General features: G+C 35.2%; 1 protein-coding gene across 18 annotated transcripts in view; it reads right to left on the bottom strand.

The window, feature by feature from the left end:
- Positions 1-27,343, bottom strand: part of SOX5 (SRY-box transcription factor 5) — a 1,003,938-nt gene that overhangs the window by 315,814 nt on the left and 660,781 nt on the right. The window contains exon 2 of one of the 18 annotated variants that reach the window (XM_042946069.1): positions 6,098-6,184. The exons of the other annotated variants lie outside the window; for them this stretch is intronic. The gene's annotated coding sequence lies outside the window, so the exon portion shown is untranslated. The remainder of the gene's footprint in view (positions 1-6,097; positions 6,185-27,343) is intronic. 18 annotated transcript variants of the gene reach the window in all.

Genomic DNA, 27,343 nt, shown 5'->3' on the forward strand with positions numbered 1-27,343 from the left:
GGAGCCATTTAAATTCACACACACAAAAATCAGTAATTATAACTAAATGGTATAGAAGCAAATTATACATGCAGAAGAAGATTAAAAAAGAGAGAACACTGGAAAGCAAAGGAAGGTGGAAACTTCTTTATCACAGCATTAGTACACTGCTTTGGGATCACTTATTTAATTTTCTCTCTATACCCCAAAGGCAGAAAATATGTCTGACTATTCATCATGTACTCCAGACCCTATTATTTGTGTTTATACACACAGATTGAGTTAATTACTCAACTTATCCAATCTTTATGGATAAGATAGTCTTTTGGTTTGAGCCTACAAAAATAGGTAGAGAAGTAAGATACAGCACTCCCCGAGGCATCATCCAGAAGGCATCACCATTTTCTGAAGGGTTATGAAAGTCAAATAGAATTGTTTACATTTGGGGGAGCCTGGGTGGCTCAGTCGGTTAAGCGTCTGACTTCTGCTCAGGTCATGATCCACGGTTTGTGAGTTCGAGCCCCACATCAGGCTCTGTGCTCACAGCTTGGAGCCTGTAGCCTGGAGCCTGCTTTGGATTCTGTGTCTCCCTCTCTCTCTGCTCCTCCCCTGCTTGCACTCTGTCTCTGTCTCTCTCTCTCAAAAATGAATAAACATTAAAAAAAATTAAAAATATATTTAAAAAAAAGAATTGTTTACATTCGACCTGACAAGCAAAAGGGAACTATTCTAGATTCTCTACTGGATGATTCTCTTGAAGTAGGTCTAAGGAAGATTAGCAGTGGTGTGGAGAATGAATTGGGAAAAAGAGAAAGTAAAGATCTCCACTGAATAGGAAACCATTACCATCTCACATATGTGATGATAAAAAGCTTTCCACTAGTTTGTAGCCACGAGACTTGAAAGGAACCATCAAATCCTAGAAACGATTTGAAGCAAGTAATGATAGGATTAGGTAACTTGAAAATTAAGGAGGAGACAGTCAAAGATAAACATATTTCTTGCTTGGGAGGTTGAAATAATGATTATGATATAGACAGAAACAGAATGGCCAAACAGGGATGATTATTAAAATAACCAACAGGGATGATTATTAAATAGAGTCGATATATCTACAAAAAAAATAAATAGATCTACATAATTAAATTAGTCCATAACATGAGTGTTAGCCTACTTCTGGCCACAGCACTGTAAATAATAGGATTCAAACGATAAGTTTATCGTTCGAGATCTTTAAATTTGTATGTAGAACATTCAAATGTAGATGAGCCTCAAAATATAAGAAGCAGATAAAGACATAAAGGTTGTAAAATAATGACTTATGAACCATTTATTTCCAGTGAATGGTTAAATCCATTTTAGTAAATTAGCTCTTAGAAAGTGTCTTCTGAGGGAGAAGAACAAATGGCCAAGCCCTCTTCACATATGTCTAAAAATGACAGTTATAAATGGGTATCATCTTCTCTTCCAGTGACTCAGGTTTACCGTGTACATTTCTGAAACTTTATGGTTATTTATAATTAGATTTTCAAGGATGAAAGATGTTTTGTAAAGAAAAATGCATACATGGAAATAACAACGAGAGAATATGCAAAACAGAGAAACTGGAAAAAGAGAAGACTCTAGAAAAAAAATGCTAGAATAAAATATTGGGGGTATTCTAGGGAATAAGGCAAAAGGACAAAAAGATAACACTGTAAAAATAAAGGAGATTATTAGAAACTGACGCATCTTTCCCTTATCTGTAACGAATAGGCTTTTAAATACTGAATTCTTGGTGCTGTGTGTTTAATCCTAAAACTCTTACCATATTGATGTTAGAGTCAGAATGGGGGAAAAACTACAATGAAAATTATCACCATCAAAACATTCTGCAAAAACCTATGCTCTGAGCGCTTTATTAAGTTGTGATCACAGATGTAAATGTAAGAGGTGATGGTGCTTTTTCCCCATTTATAAACTACTATCTAGGGAAGCTGTTGGGGTATATGTATAAAAAATGAAATTGTAGGGGCGCCTGGGTGGCTCAGTCGGTTGGGCAGCTGACTTCGGCTCAGGTCATGATCTCGCTGTCCATGAGTTCGAGCCCCGCGTCGGGCTCTGTGCTGACCGCTCAGAGACTGGAGCCTGTTGCGGATTCTGTGTCTCCCTCTCTCTCTGACCCTCCCCCCGTTCATGCTCTGTCTCTCTCTGTCTCAAAAATAAATAAACGTTAAAAAAAATGAAATTGTATTTAGGATAAACTAAATCCTATGGAGAAGAGAGAGGAGATGTAGTATTTGGATTTTGGAAAGATGTACTCTCTTCCACAATTTAATTTGAATTCCCAACTTCTGAATATCCTTGGGTATTGCTGATATCTCAAAATGATACTGGCTTGGTGCTCCATAACCCACAAAAATGCTGGTCCAAAATAAAGGCATATATTCATTTTTTAATTTTTTTTAACATTTATTTATTTTTGAGAGACAGAGACAGATTGCAAGCAGGGGAGGGGGAGTGAGACAAAGGGAGACACAGAATCTGAAGCAGGCTCCAGGCTCTGAGCTGTCAGCACAGAGCCCGATGGGGACTCGTGCTAGCACCCACGAACCGTGATGTCATATCCTGAGTTGAAGTCATATGCTTAACCGACTGAGCTACCTAGGTGCCCCAAGGTATATATTCTTTATATATCCCACAGAAAGATAATAGAAGCTTTATTTGTGTTATAAAGCTACATTGTTTGATTAATGGAGCTCCATTTAAATAGCCATTCTCTTTAAGCCTGAAATATATACACTAAGACTGAATCTCAGGATGGGAACCCAACAGGTATCCCCTATGCTCACCAGCTCTGAGATGATACAGATGCAGAGATTTCTTACAAAAGTCCTTTGCTATCCATCCATTATACTTAGCAACATCAAAAAGGGAAATAATAACTTAAAAACTCCTATTGAGCAACTAGAGACCTTGAACACAGACAAAGGGTGAACACAAAGACAGAATGTTTGGTTATGAGAATCACATTTCATCTCTTCAATTAATTTTTTATAGTACATTTTTGGTGTTTTCATTATTTTTCTTCTATTCCCTTGGTTCTAACAGAAATATACACATACATGTATATATTTCATTAAGAGGAAATAAGAGAGTTTTTTTTTTTAGTTAAGATGTTTCCATTCACAAAGACTACACATTTAAAAAATAAATTGCCTGAATAAATTCAATTATCTAGAGAAGCAAAGGAAATCACATGCAAATGACATTATATGCAGAGGCCATTCCGACAGCTTCATGTTTATTTTTATTGTTTTAGTCAGTGGAAGAGAAAAGCTGTCAAAAATGTAACATCTCTTCCTTTTTAAAGGTCCAATGTCTCTGGTACTGAAAATTGCATGAGCAATAATCAAGAGAAGAAATCTGTCTACTACTGAAAATAGAAGGTTCAGACTGCCTCCAACTTAATGCCAGCACACAAGCAGGCCACCATACACACCTTGGTTGTATTTTGCCTATAAAAAGCAAAAAACAGCATTTAATTTGCAAGCAGTTAGGTATCAATTCAGTCAATTAAGACTGGTCTAAAAAACAGTATATCAAAAAAAAAAGTTAATAAATCCTCATATGTTAAATTAGCCTATACCATGACTATTAATCCTGTCTTCTGAGAGCAGCATTATAAATAGTAGGCACTATATATGACTTTACCAGAAGGTACTTCTTAGCCTTTTGCATTCCAATGAGCAGTAATTAAATATGACATTTTTGCCTTGTTCTTTGAATATGACAAAAATACTTGGGGCAGATTTAGGCTAACTTTTGTAACTGGTTCTTGCTGAAAATCTCTGGCTCTTGACGCAGAATTTATGTGCTACCTGAGTTCTCTTGAGGCATGAATGTACCAAGTAAATGTGGCATATGTTTGTATTTTCTTGCCAATTCCAAATTCATTCATTCAAATCACTCATTGTAGGCCAAATTCTTATCCAATTCCACAGAGCCACCGATTTTCCTGTGAATAGCAGCTTTGTGTATGGTAACAGGGAAGTCAATAGCAGGTCTGTGCACAGAACTATGCAACTAGTGGAAAGGATAAGAATTTGACCACAGGATTTTTTGAGTGTGGTAGAATCTAGTTTGAAATGACCTAGATGATGAGGCTTTCAACACGTTCACTTGGGTGTCAACTCTGAAACTTGACAATTTGAGTCACTGTGAATTTTTATATGGCCATCGTTTATACCACCCTGATTGTAATATGTGTGAGGATAAGTCTTCCCTTTAATATATGTGTATTACCATGTTCTTTATTGATTATAATTAACCTCCGATTTCATTCAGCACCTGAGGGCATATTCTTAGCAAACTCATAAAAGCATCAAGTATTAAATTTAGAAATGTGCCAATCTCTGTATCGGGTTTTTACTAGGCTATGATCCCTCCTAACAGACCTATGAAGTAGGTATTATTGTTACTGTTTTTATACACGCAGAAATGGGGGCTTAAGCCATTAAATTCAGTGTAAGCTGTTCAAGTTCAGTAAGTATTTTGAACCCATGTCTCTGAATCTTTCAAATGTGCTTTTAGCCATTTTGCTATACAGTCTCTCATTAGACTGAAAACACCTAACTGTTCTAATTTTATTAACATTGATCTGATTTTCTGGCAAACACGTTTTGTCTCCATATTTGTTAACTCTGTCTCATAGGACATTTCTAATACACCAGTTTGGTTTCATAGGGTACTTTATTAACATACTCCGTCTTCTATACTGTTTTTAATTAGCTCCATCCTATATTTCAATTTCCTTGACTTATATTTCCAAATGAAAATTAAGCTGTTTTGTCAAACTTATAAATTAACATTTTAACCCCACCCCACCCCCCAACACACACACACACATACACACACACACACACACACACACACACACACACACACACACCAGCGAAGCATGCACATGAAATTCGTTAACCATGTGATTACTTTTTAACAAGCAGTATCCCAGGTCTTAGAGAGAATACAAATATTATTCTAATAGTGAAATCCAGTACCTTTCATGGCTTCTTCAAAACATTTGAGACTACTGAAGATTTCTTTTCCTAGCTTTCTGATGGCCTAACATCTACTGTTCATTCTTATCCCAGCCATTGCCTGTTTTGACCTTAAATCCTCTAAAACATTCAACAACCATAAGTTCCTACTTCTCTTTCTAAACTCTCCATCTTAGGAAAATGATCTTGACGCTGTGTGTTGAAGATCTCTCAGTGGCCTGCACCAACTTTCAAGAAAAACACATATAACTCCTTTGGATGATACACAAACTTCTTTACTATCACTCTCCATGCCACTTAGTGATACAACCATAATTTAACTCCTTGCTTTCCCTAGGCCATGAACTCCTTAATTTCTTACTTCCCTGCTTCTTTCAAGATAACTGAAAGCTTTAAAATCCAGCTTAAGGGCACCTGGGTGGCTCAGTCAGTTAAGCTTCCGACTTCAACTCAGGTCATGATCTCGCAGTTTGTGAGTTTGAGCCCAGCATTGGGCTTTGCACTGGTGGTGCAGAGCCTGCTCGGGAGTTTCTCTCTCTCTTTATCTCTCTCTCTCTCTCTCTCTCTCTCTCTCTCCCTCCCTCCCTCCCTCTCTCAGTCTGCTCCTTCCCCATTTGCCTGCTCTATCTGTCTCTAAATAAATAAGTAAATAAACTTAAAAAAAAAAACAAAATAAATTTGGCTTAGGTTTACTTGGGGAGTTATAAATTCTCAACAAATTTTTATGGAATAAATGACTCTTCTTAAATTCACAATTTCTTTTTAAGTTTTATTTCTATTTATCTTGAGAAAGAGATAGAGAACAAGTAGGGGAGGGGTGGGGGGGGAGCAAATACCAAGTAGGCTCCACATAGTTAGCTCAGAGCCCAATGTGGGGCTGGAACTCACAAACTGTGAGATCATGACCTGAGACAAAATCAAAAGTCAGATACTCAGCCGAGTGAGCCACCCAAGCACCCCTTAAATTCACAACTTCAAATCTTGTGTCTATGCAGGTAAGGTTCACATTCCCATCTCTTGACAGAGAAGTTTCAATCACTATTTCCAACAGTTGGTATTCTACCTAGATTTCTCATTACCTCAAACCCAACACAAAGATGAATTCTGTCACCCAAACCAGGTCACTTCTGTTTTCTCTCCTTACAGTGGCACCAACATTCTCGTGGCTATAGAGGATTAAAGTAAAAATCATTAATTTTGATCATAAGCAAATCTCCTAACCTCTTAATTTTCCTATCTCAAAATGAGAGATGTGGACAAAAAGAGCTCTCAGATCTAATGCCAGATAGATTCTACAGGTCTGGGACACATAGGTGGCTCAGTTGGTTTAGCATCCAACTCTTGATTTTGGCTCAGGTAATGATATCATAGTTCCTAAGTTCAAGCTCAGCCTGGAGCTCTGTGCTGATAGTGCAGAGCCTGCTTCGGATTCTCTCTCTTTCCCTCTCTCTTTCTCTGCCCCTCTTCCATGCATGTGCAAGTTTCTCTCTCTCTCTCTCTCTCTCTCTCTCTCTCTCTCTCCTTCTCTCTCGAAATAAATAAATAAACATTAAAAAAATTTCTATAGGTCTGTGAGTGATAAATATATGAAAATACAGCAGGTAATTGTCTCATCTACAATCTTTATTCATCCCTAAAACCCTTATCATTTTATCTTTCTTTTACATAGTCCCCACACCCCCCAAAATATATCTGCATTTATAGTAAGATAAACTAAGAATTGGCATTATTTGCCACCAATGAGATAGATTAAATGGCCTAAGTCTGTCCCTATGGAAAGAAATAGGTTTTTCCAGGCACTATGCCACCACTAAATGGACAGTAATACCTCTTACTGTGAAAAGCAGATCTGTAAATTAAGCTCTAGCTGGGTGTAAATAACAAAGGAAACAGTAAAAATAAAATTCTACATACAAACATACAGTTAATATAAAAATTATGGCTTTCATTGCTAATATATGTGTATTTTACATATATACATATGTGTAACAATATATATATTTTAACAAATAAATTTTCAACAAATGTGTTACAGCTTTAACTGTTCTCAGTATTAGCTGGCTTAATCAGCTTTCATATTTTGCCTTTTCTGCTTTCAGAAACTGTTCTATCTCATGACTCTAGTATTTCTATGAACAAGACAATATTTCTTTTTGTTGATCTCTCTAAAATGCTTAATTATTCATTTGATTTTGCTACACTCTGACTGGTCTGGCAGAGTAAACAATGTTAAGGCTGGGAAGTAAATATATTAGAAATCCATTGAAGCAAGTGGAAATTACTTTTTTTCATATTTGAGCAAGAAAAATAAACATAGATACTCCTGGTCGTTTTTCATACTGTTCATAAAACCTACTCACTTTTGCTTGTGCATATCTCTGATAATCCAATACTGGGTTACACGTAACAGGTTTGGTTTTGGTTTTTGTTTTCCGACATAGAACAGACAAAAAAAAAATGTTTGGTCTTGTTTCACAGAACTTACCTGGCACTTTATATGTTTCTCTAAACTACCAACAAGTTAATTATCAGCCAAAATATTTGAAGGCTTTTCTAAAATAGGACACCCATCACCCCTTATTCCCACTCCATCTGAGATTAAACCTTGGTTCAATTTTGGTTCCATGGATCTGGTCTAGACACAAACCAGAATTAGACTTAACTTATTTAGAGTTTAAACTAAATGATGAATTAATATTTAGTTCACAATATAGGGTTTTTATAAGACCATTTGTGTATCCACAACTTTCATGGTTCCCCAACAATTAGAGATTATAAACTCCAAGCTTCTGATAGCATTCAAGACATTTTACAATCTGGCCTTAATCTGCCTTTTCAACTTGTTTATATTACAACATAGTCTTTTGAGTCTGTCCCATTCTTACTGGCTGTGTGACTTTATTTTATTCTCTCCACTTTGGTATCCATATCAGTAAAATGGACATAATGATATTTTCTTTGTGGAAGATTATAAAGATTATATGACATGATGAATGCAAATGCTTAGCATAATTCCTAGTCCATATTTACAGTTTGATAAATGTTAGTTCCCTTTTACCAGACTTCTTGAAAGCACACTCTAATTGAATAAACTAAGTTGCTTGGGGTTTCACATACATACTGAATAGTAGTTTCACACACATACACCATACACCATACACTTGGGGTTTCACACACACACACACACACACACACACACACACACCAATAGTAGTACCCTGTGTACACAACATAACTTTTGCAATCATACCTAGAAGAACTGTTCCTAATTGAGCTCTTTTCCTTCAGTCTATTTAGACTATCTCCTTCCCTTCAATTTCCTTCTACCTCATCTTGCATGTTCAAGTCATACCTATCCTTCAAGACTCAGCTTACATATCTTTAAGGAAGCTTTCCTTCACTTCTACTCTCTCTTTGAAACTTCTCCAAGAACCACTCTACTGTCCCACTTTTGAAACTGACCCTACTCATTTCTGATTTATTATAATTTGCATATACATGTAGGATGCACGCCGCAGTCCTCTTGAGCAGTGGTCCTGAAAGCATCAGTCTGCAACAAGACAAGAAGCTGCCCCAGAATGGAAATTGATTTTATCACTAGGCACCCTGTTTACTTTAGCTAGTATTCTTTTCATAGCAAGAGTTTCTTAATGAAGGGAGGGACATAGACCACATTTTGAGTGGCACTGTTCTAAAACAATTTGCTTAGAAATTTGCTCTTCTCCCTTAGTTAGAAAATGATGCTATTCCTCTATAAACTCCCATAACATACCATAAACCCTCCATCTGTAACACTCACCACAATATTATCAAAGCCTTAAATAGGATTTATATGTGCATCTATTTTCTCCACCAGACTGTAAGTTCCCAGAAGATAAAAAATGTGCCCTTTTCATGTTTGCATTAAAATATTTTACACATAGGAGATATTCCACAAATCTTGGTTTAACCAAAATGACTTCTCTTCCCTGTCATTACACCAAAAAATGAGGCATTTAAGATTTAGGTGAAACGTGGCTTCCTTTTTTATGATAATTTTGTCCTATCAACAGGTACTCATAATGGACCTTGGATGCAGACAGTATTAGAAAGCGAGTACTGACGTAAGGGTTAAATATAGAAGGTGCTTGGAATGAAACAAATATTAAGGGGGAAAAAGTAGTTGAAAATAAAAGGAAGAAGAAAAGACAATATAGAATTCTATGCCATAAGTAAAGGGAAAGTTGAACTGTCTCTCAAAGATTCAGCACACTATTGAGAAACCATCTATATTTCAACTAGAATATTGCGGAAATGGGGGAATGGGCAAAAGCATGAGTATAGTGAGGATTATACCTGACTTTCAAACTTTTTCCCTAAAGCAAAGTTTAGAAAAAAAAAATTTTTTTTTACTCTCTGTATAAACATAGAGGATTTTCCAATGCTTAACTCATTTCTCCAACACATACAAACTAACTGTACCCATTCTACTTACAGGCAAGAAAGCATGAAAAAATGCAAATTGTAAGGAGTGATGAAAATGTAAAGATAATCCTAAATTCATGTATATATTTAAAACTTTACATATAACTTTTAAAATTAAAAACTGCAATATTTTAGAGTACTTCTATACAGCAGAAAATCAACGTAGATTCCCCCTATTTAACCCAACACTGCTGCTGAGCCTCTTTATAGCTGAGCTATAAGGTCGGAGGTTCTTACACAATCCCAAAAACTATTCAACCTATCTTCTCCCTTTAGCTATGTAGACAGGACATGAAAACAGAACTTGGTGCTAAATTTCATTCTAAATTGGATTTGTGCCATTCCCAGTGGTTTTGCTGTGTTTGTTATTTCTTAGCTATGGCTTCTGGTTTTACTGATCTTTCAATTTTTTCACTATTGCCACTCATGTAAAATTTATTATGATATACTTTTTTTTTTCTTTTTTCTTTTTTTCCCTTTTGGTAGAGGTGCATAAATGAGGCACTTCACTCACTAAGGAAATCTCTTTATAATTACAGGGATCATATAAAAATCCCCTTATCCACCATGGAAATCTGATAGCTATTTAAATGTAACAAAAATACTTAACTATTCAAAATTAGATGAAGAGACTACAGTGACTTGTTTAAATGATAAAAACACGAAGGCATACATTTTCATCAAAAAATATGAACAATATTTAACGAAACTAAATGTCTGTGTCTATCTCATATATCAATCTAAAAGCACCTCAATTACAAATAATTAAAAGTCTTCTTTTTGATGTCAGCTTTTGTTTTATTATGTCTGAATAAACTACCCAGCAAATGAAAAAGAAATTTTAAAAGTATGGAAAGAAAAATATTATGAAATTAACATCTTTTTATGTGTTTCACTTTTATTAACTTGTTTTTTTCTCTCATACTTTCCACCTATATGTATAGCTGCTGCATTTTGTTACTGAGAGTGAAAAATAACTTGATCTTTCAATTAGGCAGTAGATAAATATTGGGATCAGTTGGTCAATATCACAATTCAAGCTACTAAAGGATTATAACAAAGCAACCTGCAAATAAGAATGACATTCCAAAATCAGACCCAGAATGATAAAACATGGAATGTAAAAAAACTAGGTAGAATTGGAGAGGAGCAAGAACGGAAGTGGTAGGAGCTCTGTATAAAAGGCATCTTTGTAAAACTTTTTCAAAACTGTTTTCTGTGTTTTACCCACTGCCTGAGCCACATCATAAACTTCCCTGGGCCTTAAGAAATTTTGCTTTCGTAAACACCTTCCTCCACAAACAAATAATGATGATGAAGAAGGAGAGGGAGAGGGAGACGGAAAGGGAGAGGGAGAGGGAGAGAAGGAAGAGTATTATTTTAATTATAGGACTACACTGGAAAAATATATTAGTATAAAATATTAAAAAATTTTCTTCCACCTAAAAGTTTACTTGTCTTTCTGATTTTAAAAGAAGTCAAAACATTTTCCTGGGCCCCTAAAAGTCCTATGGGCTCTAGGCACTGTGCTTATAGTGCCTAATGGCTAATCTGGCCCTGTCCATCACAATAAGTTTTCTCCCACTTTTCTTTTTTCTGATTATCAGAAGAACATCAAAGTGTAACATCTTTGCAAAGTTTCATTTTGCATAAGCTTTATATTACACTTATTCTCACTGAATGTTTTATACATGTTACATTTATGTACTTGTATGACTTCAACTTGCTGACTGATGATTTTATGAGCTTTTTTCATAAACAGTCAATAATATAGACACAAACATATGCACAACCACACTGCTGTTCTTCCAGAAGTTATGTGGCTTTTTTGTCATTAAGAGACCTAAAAATATGTTTCTTTTATGGTTTGATATGAGACAAAACATTACAAAATACTGAAAACTGTATAGACAACCTGTATTATAAACTTCAAAGTTCTAAGAAACTAGATCTTAATTGTTCCCACCACTAAAAAAAAGACATGATAATTATGTGCCATAACAGAGTTTTTAGTTAACAGTATGGTGGTAATCATATTACAATATATAAACGCATCAAATTAACACACTGTACTCCTTAAACTCACAATATTATATCTCAATAAAAATGTAAAACAATAAATAAAATTTAAAAACTGTATATTTGTTCTGTGTACAGAATGGCAGAACTATAAAAACACTGGTTAATTAATTAACATTTAAAGTTTTTTCTTTTTTTTTTCATGACTTTGTTGGACTATGAAATCACAGGTACTTAGTATATACTTTTATGATCATATTAGTATTTAGCTGGACTATTTGGTAACTAGTCCACCATATAGATTAGTAGCTCTATCACAAAGTTATTAATACATGCTTTATTTTAGAACGATTGGGAAGGCAGCTGTCTTCAAAAAGAATTCTGAATCTGCCTATGGGATTGTGCAAGAAAAGGAGGCACAGGGGCACCTGGGAGGCTCAGTCGGTTAAGCGTCTGATTTTGGCTCAGGTCGTAATCTCGTGGTTCCGTGGGTTCAAGCCCCATGTTGGGCTCTGTGCTGACAGCTCAGAGCCTGGAGCCTGCTTCGGATTCCATGTCTCCCTTTCTGTATGCCCCTCCCCCACTCGTTCTCTCTCTCTCTCTCTCTCTCTCTCTCTCTCTCTCTCTCTCTCTCCCCCAAAAATAAACACTACAAAAATTTAAGGAAAAAAAAGGAGGCACCAACCTAACCAGCTATGTTAGCCAGATGTACCTTGGAAATCAAAGAAATTATAAATACTCCTGGTAAACTGTCTTCATATTCAGTGATCAATTAAAGCTAACCCAGTAGAATAAAACGTTTTCACCAAATGCATAGACAGACAAAATGACCCTTGCTCTCAAACTCTCTAAACCTGTAAAATATTAGCAAAGTTTAGCTTAATATCTTACTTTCCTCACATGAGACAGCCTTAGCAAATGAAAAAAAGATTTGTTAACTTACATTATTTTTAGCGAATAAGCAGAAATTTTTTTTCCACTGTAACTCAAGCTTGATATTCGTGTTTCTTATTAAATCAATATCTCTAAGCATTTGATTCCAGGGCCAAGAATTAACTGCAATGTCACTGCTGACACCAAAAATAAACCACTTATTTACATGTTAATGAACCTTTATTATAAAGTACCAGTTTGTATGTCTGCCAGCCAAGCAAATCATTCTCATCAACACCTCAATTGCAAATTCTTTGCATATACTCTAATTACCATGCTATATATGTTCTTATATCAAATAGTCTATTATTTTGCATTAGATTATATCATTTTCTTTTCTTTACTACAAATGACATATAGGAGCCTACTGGTAAAGGATTACTACCACTGTGGAAAGGGGTGTATAAAGGGCATGTGGATGAATTTTTTTAAGAGATCCATGAACCAAGTTTGAACAGTTGTATGTGGTTAACTGGTCATTGTGCTACCAATATCTAACTTATTATTTAATAAAGAAATTTCCAATAATTTGATTATGAAAGACTTTTGGGATTGAGGAAGATGGCAGCAGAATAGGACCTTAGGCTCCTATTGTTCCATGAATACAACTAGATAACTATCAAATCATCCTAAGTACCCCAGAAATTGGCCTGAAGACTGGCAGAACAAATTCCACAACTAAAGGTAGAGAAGAGGGCACATCGAAGAAGGGGTTCACAGGCACTTTGACATTTTGAACAAAGGTGCAATAAAACTAAATGTAATGAGGAAAAAAAAAAAAGACTCACCAGATGGACTTTACCACTGAGCTATATAGGCTTTTTCGTGAAAGTATGGTTAACTATGTGACTCTACAGTGGATTTTTTGAGTAAAAAAAATGTTGACTATTAGGTGCCTAAAAGATGATGATTTACAAAACTATATACTGTTATGTAATAAATCAAGTAATGAGAAATAAGCATAGAAGATGTATAAGAGGCGCCTGGGTGGCTCAGTTAGTTAAGCAGCTGACTCTTGATTTCGGCTCAGGTCATGATCTTATGATTGTGGAATGCAGCCCTGTCTGGGCCTCTGTGCTGGGCATGAAGCCTGCTTAAGATGCTCTCTCTCTCCCTCTGCCCCTCCCCTGCTTTCCATGAGCATAGGCATGTGCTCCCTCTCTCTCTCTCTCAAAACAAAATGAAACATACATGCACACACACACGAGAAAATGCATAAAGCTAAATTGTACGAGAAAGATATTGGACAGATGAGAATAATTTTTATCTGGCCTAGAAATCTAAAGACAATGCATTTCTAGTAAGATTGAAAATATGTCCTCGTCCAAATTCTTAGGTAAAAAAAAAACCAAACTCATGAAAATGGTATTTTAATATGAATTTATTTAAGTTTAATCAATTGACACCACAGCTACTCAAAGAGGAAATCAATCGCAGTGCTGCATTTTGTCCAAGGTAGTCTAGGAGGCAGCAAGGTAATCAAGTCCAGTGAAGCAGTGTAATAGAGAAGACTACAACCTTATTGCTTTTAGAGATCTCTGTGATGTTTGGGAGGACCCAATAACACCACTGTCTTTCTAAAATTCCCATAAAATAAAAGGTAACAGCAAGAGAACACTTGGTAAAAACACAATAGGGTTCCTCCTGTAATTAAAGATCTCATGTAGAAATTGGCAATATTACCAGTAGCAACTTGGAAGAAAATTTAACCAAAGGCTAACATTACAGGAAGGGAGACCAAGTGAAATGATAATCCCAAGGTGATCTAGAACCCAAGTTGAAACCAAGGAGGCACAAGGTGAAGTTGAGAAAGCCAACTGAGTAAAAATATACTCTCCAGGGTGACAAAACCTGAACCAAAATTGAAGTAGTCCTGAGGGAAAAGATTAGTCCTTTAAATCATGAGAAAATGCTCTGAAAAGGCAGACTGTGCCTAAAGTAAACTCCCTCAAGTCCTACATCCAAACTTTTCCATCTCAAACCATGGAGTACCAAAAGGAGGAAAACAGCAATAGGAATTTCTTAGGTGCATACTCATTCGAAGTTCAACAACCTTAGGCGTTACTTGCTTTAATCAGACATTTTTTAGGAATAGTGAGGAGTTTAATAGTGAGCTATCAATTTCCATTCTAACATGGTCCCAGCTCAAGGTCATGCCCATAGGATAGTGGATTTTCTTGGTACGTTTTTTGTTTGTTTTTGTTTTTAACAAATATTTTAACATTTGTTAAATGCTTTAATGTTTATTTATTTTTGAGAGACTGAGAGTGACACAGTGCGAGCAAGGAAAGGGGAGAGCGAGAGAGGGAGACACAAAATCCGATGCAGGATCCAAGCTCTGAGCTGTCAGCCTAATAGAGTACGACGTGGGGCTCAAACCCACGAACCATGAGATCACAACCTGAGCCACAGTTGGACACTTAACCAACTGAACCACCCAGGCACCCCTCTTCATATATTTTAAATTGAAAACATGTAGCTTACTTAATGTTAGGCCTGTAACAAATGGGTAAGAGGGAGTTTTTACCCTGTCCATGGAAGTGAGTAACCTGAAAACAAATCAGGACGTTTCTGTTCAATAATCATGAATTACAACCTTTTGACTTAAAAACAGTAACACAGAAAGAGACATTATCAAGAGAAACTGTAAATTAGTTTTCTAAAAAAAAAAAAAAGAAATAAAGAATATAGAGAAATTGGTTTGTTCTGTATCATTAAGAAAGCTGTCTGCTGAAAAAGTTTTCATTAGGATACCCAAAGACTTCAGATCATTTTAAGTTCTATAATTCAGGGAAAATCACCCCACTGTTTTCTTCTTGATTAAAATTTCTTATAATTCTGAGAAAATTCCCTACTGTTCTTTCTTTTTCTTGAGTTAAAAGTTCCACTATTTTTTCTTGATAGAAAAAGATAGAAGGGAGAGAGGGAAGGAGGGCTGGATAAAACGGAGGATGGGAGGAAGGAAGGGAAGGAGGAAGGGAAGAACCTGATAAAGTAATATTAAATGCAAGTTGTGAGCAAGCCTGACTTATCCCTAACTTGAAAGGAACTAGAGAACCTCATCATTAAGTTTGAAGTAGTTATTACAGATTGTAAAAGTGTATTAACTATTTACAACGACTTTATATAACCAACCAATGGATGTTTAATTTTATCAAACATTTTTCAGAGCATTGTCATATAAGATTTCTTCTTGAGCCAGTGAGAATACAGACAAGGGATTGGCGAAACTTCTCTACAAAAGATCAAATAGTAAATATTTTCAGCTATAGGGCCACAGGGCCTCCATTACAACCACTCAACTCTGCCACTGACCCACAAAAGCAGCCATAGATAATAATAAAGCAATGGGCGTGCCTCTGCTCAAAAAAACTTGTTTTTCTTTTTCTTTCTTTCATTCATTCATTCGTTCATTCACTTATTTATTTATTTTTACAAATTCAGGCAGCGTGTCATATTTGGCAAGCCAGTTCTGTTGACCCCTAATACAGAAAATGATAATATATGTTTCTTTCCCTGAATTCACCAAAATTACTCTTTTTAAGCATGATCCACTAAAAGCCTAGTAAGGGCCTGAAACTTTCATATATATATATATATATATATATATATATATATATATTTTTTTTTTTTTTTTTTTTTTTTAAGAATTTCTGTATTTATATGCAAAGTGAGACTGTACTTACTTTTCTTTTGGGATTGGTTTGGTTGAATCATTATGCTAATTAGAAAAGTTTTTTATTTTTGTTTTTGTTTTTGTTTTTATTTTGGCTCTAGAAGAAAGTTTTATACAGCATGGCGATTCTAAGTTTCTTAGAGGTTGAAAATATCTGGCTGGTTATAGGTGGCATTTCTGAAGATTATTCTTCAACTTAAAAAAAAAAGTCTTTTACAGATAGCGTGTTTAGTTTTCCTATTTTATTTGCAGTCCTATAAACTATATATTTCAACAAGATTCTCAACTCTATTAATGAATAGTTTTATATAGCCACATTTGCCAGTATGTTCAATAGAATATTACTTCCCAGTGATAGATTCAAATGCTATGTATTAAAGAAGGGTTCTATGAATGATTAAGTGTAGAAAACACTGTGCAAGATAAACCTAATTAGTTCTCTGAACAACAGGGCTGACTTCTCAGAACCTTAATATACTGTGTAAAATCCGAATATCAAAAAGTGGGATTATGAATTATATTATGAAATACTTCCCTAATTGACTTGACCATAGAATCTTTGTTTTTGACATTGTATGGTACATGTTCTTTAGGACGCAATTTCGAAAATCCTAGAATAGACTATAACAATTTATACTATCTAATACTAATGACATTACCCTTTATCAATTATACTTTTGTGTATTTGTGTTTGCTCTTTTTCATTTATTAATCTGGAGAAAAGTTTGCCTAATTTTCTCCCACTTCATTTATTTCTTTCCTTGTATCTCTCAGGTTCTGTTCTGTGCCTGTACTGATAGCATTATTATAATGCTTATCTGCCTCTAAAGTTAGATGTTTTGTTCTTTTTTCCTCATTTATTCAATTTAATAATAAAGGCACTGGGGGTAGGGGTATGGGCAAAATAGGTGAAGGGATTAACAGGTACAAACTTCCAGTTATAAGTAAGTCACAGGGATAAAAGGTGCAGCATGGGGAATACAGTTAATAACATTGCAATAACTTTGTATGGTAACAGATGGTAACTACATTTATTGTCATGAGCATTGCATAGTGTAATATAATTGTTGCATCACTGTGTTGTACACTTCAAACCAATATAACACTGTGTGTCAATGATACCTTAATAATATAAAAAGAGTGAAAGAACAAAAGAACCAAATGAATAATGGAAGAAACTGTAATTTAAAAAAAAGTTAAAACTATTAATGTTACTGTAAAAATGTTAAGTTAAAAAAGCTGAGATCTGCAACAAATAATTAAGGCATTCAAAGTTATAAATTTGCCTATTACTAGAACTTTCATCATTTCATAGCAAATTTTTATATTCATGCTGTTATTTTAAGTATCTTATAGTTTTGATTTTTAACACTAGAATTATTTAGTAGTGTACTTTTTAAACATTTTTAAGTGATCTACATATAGATATTAAATCAAACTTATTAATTATATTTATCAAAGCATCCATGAATTTGTATTCTATCTAATCCATCTGTGAAAGAGAAAAGGGTGCTTTAATATCTCTTAGTATAATTACATTTTTGTCAACACCTCATATTTCTAGCATCTTTTTCTTTCTATAATTTAATATTTTAAAATAACATTTTCCTTATGTAGTTTATTTAATGTCTAAATATTCATGACATTTTATCTCTATATAACAACATAAAAAGACTCTATCCCAGGATTTTGATTCAATTTGGTCTGTTCATAACACTACTTCTGATTTCTGTGTGTGTATGTCTACTATATTTTTACCTTTCTTTTAATTTTTAACAGTTCAATGTTATTTTGTTTTATGTCTCACTTTTGTAAGGAGAATAAACTATATTTAAACAAATTCAGAAAAATACTAATCTTTTAAAAGGTAAGTTTACCCATTTATATTTAGTGTGATGAGACAACTGTTTTTACTTCTTATTTTACAGTCTTCCTCTTTTTGTCTGTATATATATTGTTTCTTCCTTTTTTTCTCTTAGGTTTTCTGCTTTTCCAGGAAAATACTAGATTACATTGACTTTCTGAATAATAAGGATATCCTCAATACTCTAGTATTCAAGCACTATATTCTACTTATTTCAGTTCCAGAATAGGGGTCTCTATCATTCTACATTTCTGATGTTTATGATGTTGATGTAACAGGAGCCTGTTCCCCACCTCCTACCCTTGGTTCTGAGTCAGGAGGTGATAGAGAAGTTTGCCAGGGTCCTTTCCTGTTACTTTTGATATGTTGCTATATCATAAGACAAAAAATTACACCTGCTCTCCATGACTTTTTATGTCAAATTTGCAATTTATCTGAAAGAAACCCTTCAAAGTTTTAATATTTAAGTGTGCAGAATGTTCATTAAATATATTAAACAAATAACAGGGACTGAGAAGTGAGGAATAGGGGAAAGGTTAACATTTTTGACAACATCACATCGACTTACAGTCAAGTCCTGAACTTCACTGAAAGAATTAGTTGAAAATTTTAGAAATAGTTAAACTTAGGAGAAAGTAGCTACCTAGTGACTCTCTACTTAGAAGAGTTGCTAATGCATCTAATTTGATGAAAAATGCTAGGAAGGAAGAAATTATCAAAGGAGAGAATAAGGAGAAAAAGACAGAGTTCAATAGCTTCTCTAATACTAGCTCCCAGATAATATACAACATACAAAAGCAACTTGGTAGAAATTTCTGTCATTGTCTTTATATTTTTTGTCTTTTCCTTTCTTTGAAAAAACACCATGTTTATGACAATACTGAACAGAAGCAAACTACCTTGATATTAAAAAGTTTGTGTCAGTCAAACAGTATGGTACCAGGGCTTCAAAGGAAGAATTTAACCAGTCAGGTGACTCCTAAATTAATGTGTATTTTCTATTTCACAGTTCTGACAACATGTTGACTTGGGAAAAGTGGGGAGAGAGGGCAGAGGGCAGGAGGAAGCAAGTTATTGGAAAAAAAATAGAAAATGTGTTTTATCAAAAGAAAAAGAAGAAAAGAAAATGCATTGCCTCTCTTTCACATCCCTTGTAAGCTGAACAGTCTTTCTGTGTTTCCAGGGTCTGTACTCTGAATCCAGGGTACTGGAGAACTGAACCTCATCCTTGTACTAGAATTACAGCAAGTCTGTGGCTCAAAAAATGGACCCAGGAAAGAATGCTAAGAGGAACAGTGTTAAGTGGTCAGGAGCAATAGGTGGCCTACAGGGTGAATTCCAAATGTGGCAGCCCTGTGAAAACTCTCCAAGGCAGACTTGGTGAATACATTTTCTGATTATAAAATAAGCACAATCATAAGTGTGTCTGTAAGTCAGTATCTTGCTTGGTAGATCTATAGCCCCAGTGTGAGGACGTATCCTAGTACGGCCCTAAAACAGAATTAAGCTCTAGACAAGTAATCATCTATTTTGGTAGCTCAGGCCCCTTGGAGAATATAATGAAGGTAATGGGCCCTCTCTCTAGAAAAAAATGTGAGTGCATATATCACATAGTTTCAGAGGGGACAGAGATTCCGCAAAGCTCACCCTGTGAGCCTTAAAGTGATTTAACACACGTATGGAAAACATTTGGCTCTACAGGTTAGTGAAGAAGCATGTCATAGAGCTACACTTTAAATATGGAGAGTCTTCAACTGGGGACATAAAGGAATAGACATTCATATTATTTTGAAGCTTTACTTTGCCCTTTCCTTTGATTCAAATTTCAATAGCACATACTGAGCACAGAAAAAAAAAAAAAATATATATATATATATATATATATATATACATATATATATATATGATTTTGATTGATTTATCAACATTTTAAGATAGGAGACAAATAGTATATTTCCTATATGTTGAATTAGAAGATACATGAAGGGAACATCTGCAGACTGGCAGAGGGATGAAGCAAATTAATCTCATGATCTTCTCTCTCTCTCTCTCTCTCTCTCTCTCTCTCCTCTTTTAATAAAGTAATTTTAAAAGTCTGAAGAATGAAGCAGTACCTGGTAAGCTCTGGGAAGAAGAGATAACTTGGGTGCTTCTATTTAAGGTATAATCCTCTTGCGAGTTCTCTTGGGCTATCCCTCCACCTAATGAGTGGGAGAACCAATGTCTGAGCCTTATTTCCTCTATCTCTTCACCACCAACCAATTCTTATGGAAAGTATAGAAATTAACTCTTACACAAATTAACAGGCTATTTGTAGAATAATAAGGGATTAAAATGAAAAGGCAGCCAATATATTCTTAATTCCAATGTATAAAGATGATATGTCATTTTTTAGAACACTGGATAAATAAAATCCTATTATTCTACCCCAAATGGCCATTTGATCTAATTACACCCTATTTACTGTAGCATTAATAGGAAAATATTTTCCTATAATATTTTAAAAATGGATACTGTGTAACCCCCAAATGCTTTAAGGGTATAAGGGGAGAGAGAAACAGACAGAGAGAGAGACTCAAATACCATCTCTCTTCTAGGCAGCAATTTCCCCAGATGAAGAGGTCACCACTGTTTAACAGCGCGCTGCCATGTTAATTTAGTATGACAAGATAAAGCAGTAATCTCGGCTCGTGGAGGCTGTAAACCGCCTGCTATCCAGGGACATGCTCAAGTCGATTTGCACTGTATATCACTTTATACAATTGCCATGACAAAGCCCCTTGAGTTCTCACATGTAAATCTCTCTATCCCTCTCTTCCTGTAGCCCCCTCTTTTTCATTCCCTCCCAATGTCCTTCTCCCCGGCTTCATGTCCAGGTAGACCACATCCACTCAGCACTAATCTCTGAAAACTTAATGCTCTGCACATGACAAGGGACACACAACACACACCCCTCTCACAACCACTCTGTCAAGTCCTCCGATTTAAGAGAAGATGTTCAGGGACTTAGATAATCCATTGATCCCACTTGCATCAGCTTTTATATTTCAGTCTGCCGTGTTAAGTTGTCAAGGGGAGCGATTAAACTGATGTTTCGTGATTCGAGATTTACTTTCCTAGGAATGATAGTTTTCAAAGCTTGTCTTGCTAAGTTCTGCTTAAAGATTATCCCTAAGAAAGCTGATGTATCTTTACTGGTATAAATCTAGTAATAAAACTCTAAAGTGTTTTAGGTAAGGACATTTTGGAGATATTCAGGGTTATAAACATAAGAATGTAAAACTGAATTAAATTTGGATTTTTAAAAAATGTCATCTGTGTAGTTCTCTCTGCATGAAGCAAAAACACCATATGTAAAAAAGGGGGAAAAACATGTTTCTATCTATGTAAAACAAAAATAATTATAGAACCACTGAAGAGGACATAAGTGAACAGGGAAGAGTTTATTTGATAGGAAATAAAAAGATCACATGAAGCACATTAGGAAAGTGACAAGTCAAAGTTTTATCCAATAAAACAAAAGCAGAAATACACGTTTAATCATCAAGAATTAACAGCTAGAAATATACACATTTTGGTTAGGTGTGTTAGTTTTAAATGTGACATGTCAGGTTTCTGACAGGTTCAGCTAATATCCTATAAAAAATCCATTTGTACAGTGCCTCTTATCCATATCTCAGCCTCTTTACATCAGCTCAAGCTGCTCTTATTGGTAAAGAGAAAGGAAAGATCAAAGGACTTTAAAAAGCAATAAACATAGCACAAATAAACAAAGGACTGAATCCTTCACAGGAACTCTAAAATTCCCAAAATCAAATAGGCATTTTAAAACACATTGAAATGTAAAAACAAACAAACAAACAAATAAAAACAAAAACAAAAGAATATGCCAATAAAACCATAGTCGCAAACATGAACCTCCTTAACCATGTACTAAAAGAAAAATCACTTGCCTTCCAGATATTCATGCAACAGAAGTTTAGCAATTTTTAAATATACTATTTTCCAAAACACTTTTGCTGGTGTGTGCATGTGTGTGTGTGCATGTACTGATGTTGGTCTCCTCAGGCAGATTATTTGGAGAAGTGTAATATGTGAAGTTACAAGAGAATGATGTGATTAGTTATCTGCACAGCAACTGCACTGAGAAAATCAGAAGGCTGACAAAAAGGGGGTCGCATTAACTGCATATTCATTATACAACAGGCACTGTGGTAGGTAATTATTTCATTTACTTGTTACATCAACTATCTATGTGTAAAGTAACATTTTAACATGTAGATAAGGAAATTTGCACTCAGAATGTCTTTTATGGGCACAGGCTTTATTCAACCATTCAACCATTCAACTATTTTAAGACAATTACTGTGTGTCAGTCACTGTACCAGACTCTAGGGACCTGGTGCTGAACAAGACAGGCATATGACTCCAAAGATACCAGACAGTTTTTCCTTTATTTTTTTTTATTTTTTTAATGTTTATTATTATTCTTTGTTGAGAGAGAGAGAGAGAGAGAGAGAGAGAGCAAGCAGGGAAGTACAGAGAGAGGGAGACACAGAATCCAAAGCAGGCTCCAGGCTCTGAGCTGTCAGCACAGAAGCCGACACAGGGCTCAAACTTACGAACCACGAGATCATGACCTGAGCCGATTTCGGACAGTTAACCAACTGAGCCACCTAGGCGTCCCTGAGAGCTTTTACCTTTAAATGAGTTTGCATCTCATGTTCAGATTACATCCAAAGATACTGACAAAGTTTAGTGATAAGACCACTGGACCACTTAAAATGGGATGGGAATGTGCGTAATAATCCTGCAGGTTACTAAAAGGAAATCGTGATTACTGGGAGCACCACCTCCCCCCCCCCCAAAAAAACCCATAGTGTTTTCTTCTAGTAATTCATAGTAATTAGTCAACAGAACACAAACGACTCAAGAACTACAGCATCTATTAAGTCTTTGCTATGTGCCAAGCATAGTTCAAGAATACTTACGAGAATTCTATTTAATCCTTGTAACACCTGTGTATATTCAGAGGTTCTAGTATCATCCTCATTTTCAGAGGAGAAAACAAAGGCACAGAGTGACACCATACAACTGAGACACCTTACAAAAAGTGGACTTTCTTGGAACCCAAGCAATTCAAGGGTGAATTTAGGCTCTTCACATTCTACATCTTTTAATCCTATCAAAATGCAGTTATGATTTGGCTGAGGTAGATTTTTCTGTGGTGGTGGTGGTGGTGATAGTTGCTGTTGATGAAAAGCCTTAATAACAGTACGCAAAAATTTGGCTGCCAATGAACAATATTTATGATAATTGAATCTGTCATAAATATCTGACTGGGAGACTCAGATTATTTCAGATTGATAATCCTGTGTTTTGTTAATAGTTAAAAATACAAAGAAAAAAAACCTTTTAATGACAAGAGTTGAGATTTCTATTGGACTTCTCATTTCAAAAGTACTCTTCCTTAGCTTTACCTTTTCTTGTAGGTCACTTAAATTTATAAGAATTTAAAGTATCGGTCATTTAATATAATGCACCATTTTTCTCCCCGATCATAGAATGTAAACATTTCTTTAGGCACTCACTTAACTAGTATTTACTAAGCTAAGTTCCTGCTATATCCCAGGCACCAGAGTGCTTTAGGTATACTGACTTCTTTAAACATAACACTCTCTCAGATGCTATTCTTATCATACCTATTTTACAGATGACAAAACTAAGGTACAGAAAATTTCTATAACTGCCAAATGCCATAAGATATTAAACAGCGGAACATGGAATTTACTCAGTAATTTTGTCACTAGTGCCATGTGCTAAACCACTATGCTTTGCCAACAGTCTCATAAGCAGAGCACAAATTACTCCTAATCTTGATGTGAAAGGTTTAGCAAGTAATCCTTTAAAATCCCATATATAACCCAACAGCCTATGCAGAACTTCTGGTACCCATTCTGAATTAGTTAAATCTCTTGGTCCATTTCAAGCCAGATAAAAAGATTGAAAAATCAAGTTGTCTCTGAGTTAAGGTATAATAGGCAACAATGAATTATTCCACCTGAATGCCCCACATGTATTTCTAAGGGCTTTTAAAATTATTTATTCCAATAAACTATAAAACTGATTTCAATGTTTGTATGAGTGGGGAGGCAGTAAGTACAGTTAGTAAGTGCTTGGGTTCTAAAGTCATGACTCCAAACTCTCCCACTTACTTATTAGGCAAATTACTTTACCCAAGACTGTTGTCTGTCTGTAAACTGGGGATAATCACAGTTGTCGAATTCACCGGACTGACATAAAATTGGCTGAAAAAATAAATGTAGTCTGGCTGGTACATAGAAAAGATTGAAATATTATACATCCCTATTATTAATTATTAGATAACATATTCTACAGAGCATTGACTATTTTAAATCTCCCATATGTGAACTGCGACTATCAGACTATAGATAGGCTATAAGATATATTCACACAAGACTTTCAAAGTCGCTTCTTATATTCTACTGATGACTCTGGGGAAATCAAAATCTCAGATTCAGAAGAAGCATGTTCTCTGACTCCTGTGTCCCTGGTGTGCAAAGCATGCCAGCCACTGCTACAAAGCCTAAAGATGGATACTGGTAACAGCCCGGCAATATCCCCCTCTCCAGATATATGTTTACACAGAGGGAAGGGTCCAGCAGCAGCAGCAGAAGGGGGTACCAGGCTTAGCACCTTATTAAGTCTAACACTGTAAATTATCGTAACCTATTTTTTGTTACTCATTAATATAGGTTTTGACTTTTTACATGATACATATTTTATATTCATACACACATAAAAAGGTCCTTAATAGTGCCTTTGTGGTTATGCTCCTTCTTTATATCCTAACTCCATTTAAAATTGTTTATTCACTCTTAGAATATTATTCTCTCATTTAGGGTTATCGACCAACAAGATTAACTGTTTTATCTCGAGACAGGCTGGATTTTTAAGGGCTAAGAAGAGACACTGAAGTAAACACTGCTTCTCTATATAATGATAACATTGTTTGCTCTGCTGCCGCAGAAGCAGCCTTGACTAAATAAGACACAAAATCCAGTCACTTGTGTTCATTTACTTTATCATGTGATGTCAGTGTCACAGAGCTGCCCAAGGCTGCTCTCCTTACATTCACACCTCATCTGCTCACATGGATCATTCCTAAAAACTGTCTCTGGGAAAAAGTTTTAAAAAGCTTGCCGCGTATGTATAAAGATCTGTTAACAAAAGGAACGATTACAACTGTAAATTTAAGTTAGCTTTACATTTATTTCCCCGCTACAAGTAACAAAGAACTTTCGGCTTTCTCCTCTACAGAGCATAGAAAAACATAAAATTGACTTTGTAAAACAAAAAATGGGGGGAGAAAGGGTACAAAATGATCAAGCTGGTCTCATATTAAAATGCTGTAATGAATTCATTGTTAATGACAGCTTTCATGCCAGTACAAATTATGGGCATCTCAAACTTTGTGGAGGAAGAAAAGAATTTAAACTCACTTAATGCTTTTTTTTTAATTTGTTTTTTAATCTTTATTTATTTTTGAGAGAGAGACAGAGTGTTAGCAGAGGAGGAGCAGAGAGAGGGGGAGACAGAATCCGAAGCAGGCTTCAGGCTCTGAGCTGTCAGCACGGAGCGCGACGCGGGGCTTGAACTCACAAACCGTGAGATCATGTCCTGAGACGAAGTCGGATGCTCAACCTATTGAGCCACCCAGACACCCCTAACTTAATGCTTTTAAAAGCACCTCATGTGGCAAAAGTGTTCATTCTGAATTCAGATTGGCATTTCTTAAGGAACCCTTCCTCTTCAGAGTGCTCATTTCTATCTTCCTATTAGATTTTCTGTACTATTGAATTCCTTTCTGTTTTTAAAAAATCCATCAGCCCCTCCCCACCAATGCAGGCATTTGTGTTTGTCTATACTTATAAAAGAGAAAGGTGTATGAGTCTAATTGCCAAAATACATGAGAAAAAGAAATTAGAACGAAAACCCAATACTTCCTTACATTTTTTTTTGTATTACTTCACTTTCTTAAGATCCAAATTAAGTGCCAGTGTTTGTGCTTTTTAGAGAAACTGCTCTACAAAGATAATTCCTCTCTTTTTAGGTACAGTAGATAGTTGTATCTAACTGATAAAGCCAAGAGGGAATATGGTGTAGGTATTATTTGAAATATTTTGAGGTCCCATTGGCAATTGTAGGTTTTCATTCTAATTCCTAGAATTCAGTCACCAACACTGGAAAATTCTTATTTATTTTGCATTCCCTTAAGTGACTGTCCCTTGCAATTACAGAATAAGAAACAATGAGAAACTCGTTGCTATTATCACTCATACTAAGTTAATACAGTTAAAGTAACATCAAAATCACCTTATAGTTATGTAAATAATTTCCATTTTTACCAATCTCTACAAAATCTCAAATTTAGGAAAGAAATATGAAGACAAAAAGCAATAATTGAGTTAAAGAAGGAATCAAGAACGTATTGAAAATAGTGACAGAAGCTGTCAAATAATTTAAAATAGAAGCTAAGAAGAGGCACACAAAGAGCATAACATATCTGCTAAAGCACTAGGTCCCAGACATTTGGATTCAATGATAAGCACAATTTCCAAAACTAATATCAAAACTAGTATAGACTTCTAAGTCCTTTTTTCCAGTAAGTACATTAAATATAATATTATAATTTACTATCAACATTGACTCATGAAAGAAAAGCAAATATGATTTCTGAATAAATTGAGTAAATATGCCATATAGTTTTGTGAAGAACTAACTAAAAATCAGTGAAAATTCTATCATAGAACCAACTGACCTTTATTAATCACATACAGTAAGAGAAACCTAGGCTGACTACAGGAAGTTTGGCAAGCCCCCAAGAGGCAATATATGTAAATAAGAAGGAAGTATATATCAGAGCACAATGGTGCTGATTCTCCAACCCTCTCTTCCTTCCTGATAATGGCTCCATTGAGATCCACAAGAGAACCCATTAAGAATGTTTTTCTGATAGGAGCAAACTGAAAGCGAGGAAAAGAGGAGCAAAGAAGGAAAAGAATCAAAGGAAGAAAACGATGAAGAACTGAGAACAAAATATCTAAGCTACAAAATGAAAGTTGGTCCTCAAACTTTTCCTTATTTTAACTCCCAAATACAAAGGATTCTATTATGTAGATCTGAAATAGTAAATGAAATAAAGAGGGACACCTATCCATTCCACAAAATCAGGGCCACCAGTCAAGTAAATTTCCAGCACCACTTCTTAGTGTCTTTGCTATTTCCAATACCCTAGCCAAGTATTTCATCATTCTTTCCACCTCATTCAAGGTGGTCACACAGAAA

The sequence above is a fragment of the Panthera leo genome, chromosome B4, assembly GCF_018350215.1.
Source record: "Panthera leo isolate Ple1 chromosome B4, P.leo_Ple1_pat1.1, whole genome shotgun sequence".
In the NCBI taxonomy this organism is placed as follows: domain Eukaryota; kingdom Metazoa; phylum Chordata; class Mammalia; order Carnivora; family Felidae; genus Panthera; species Panthera leo.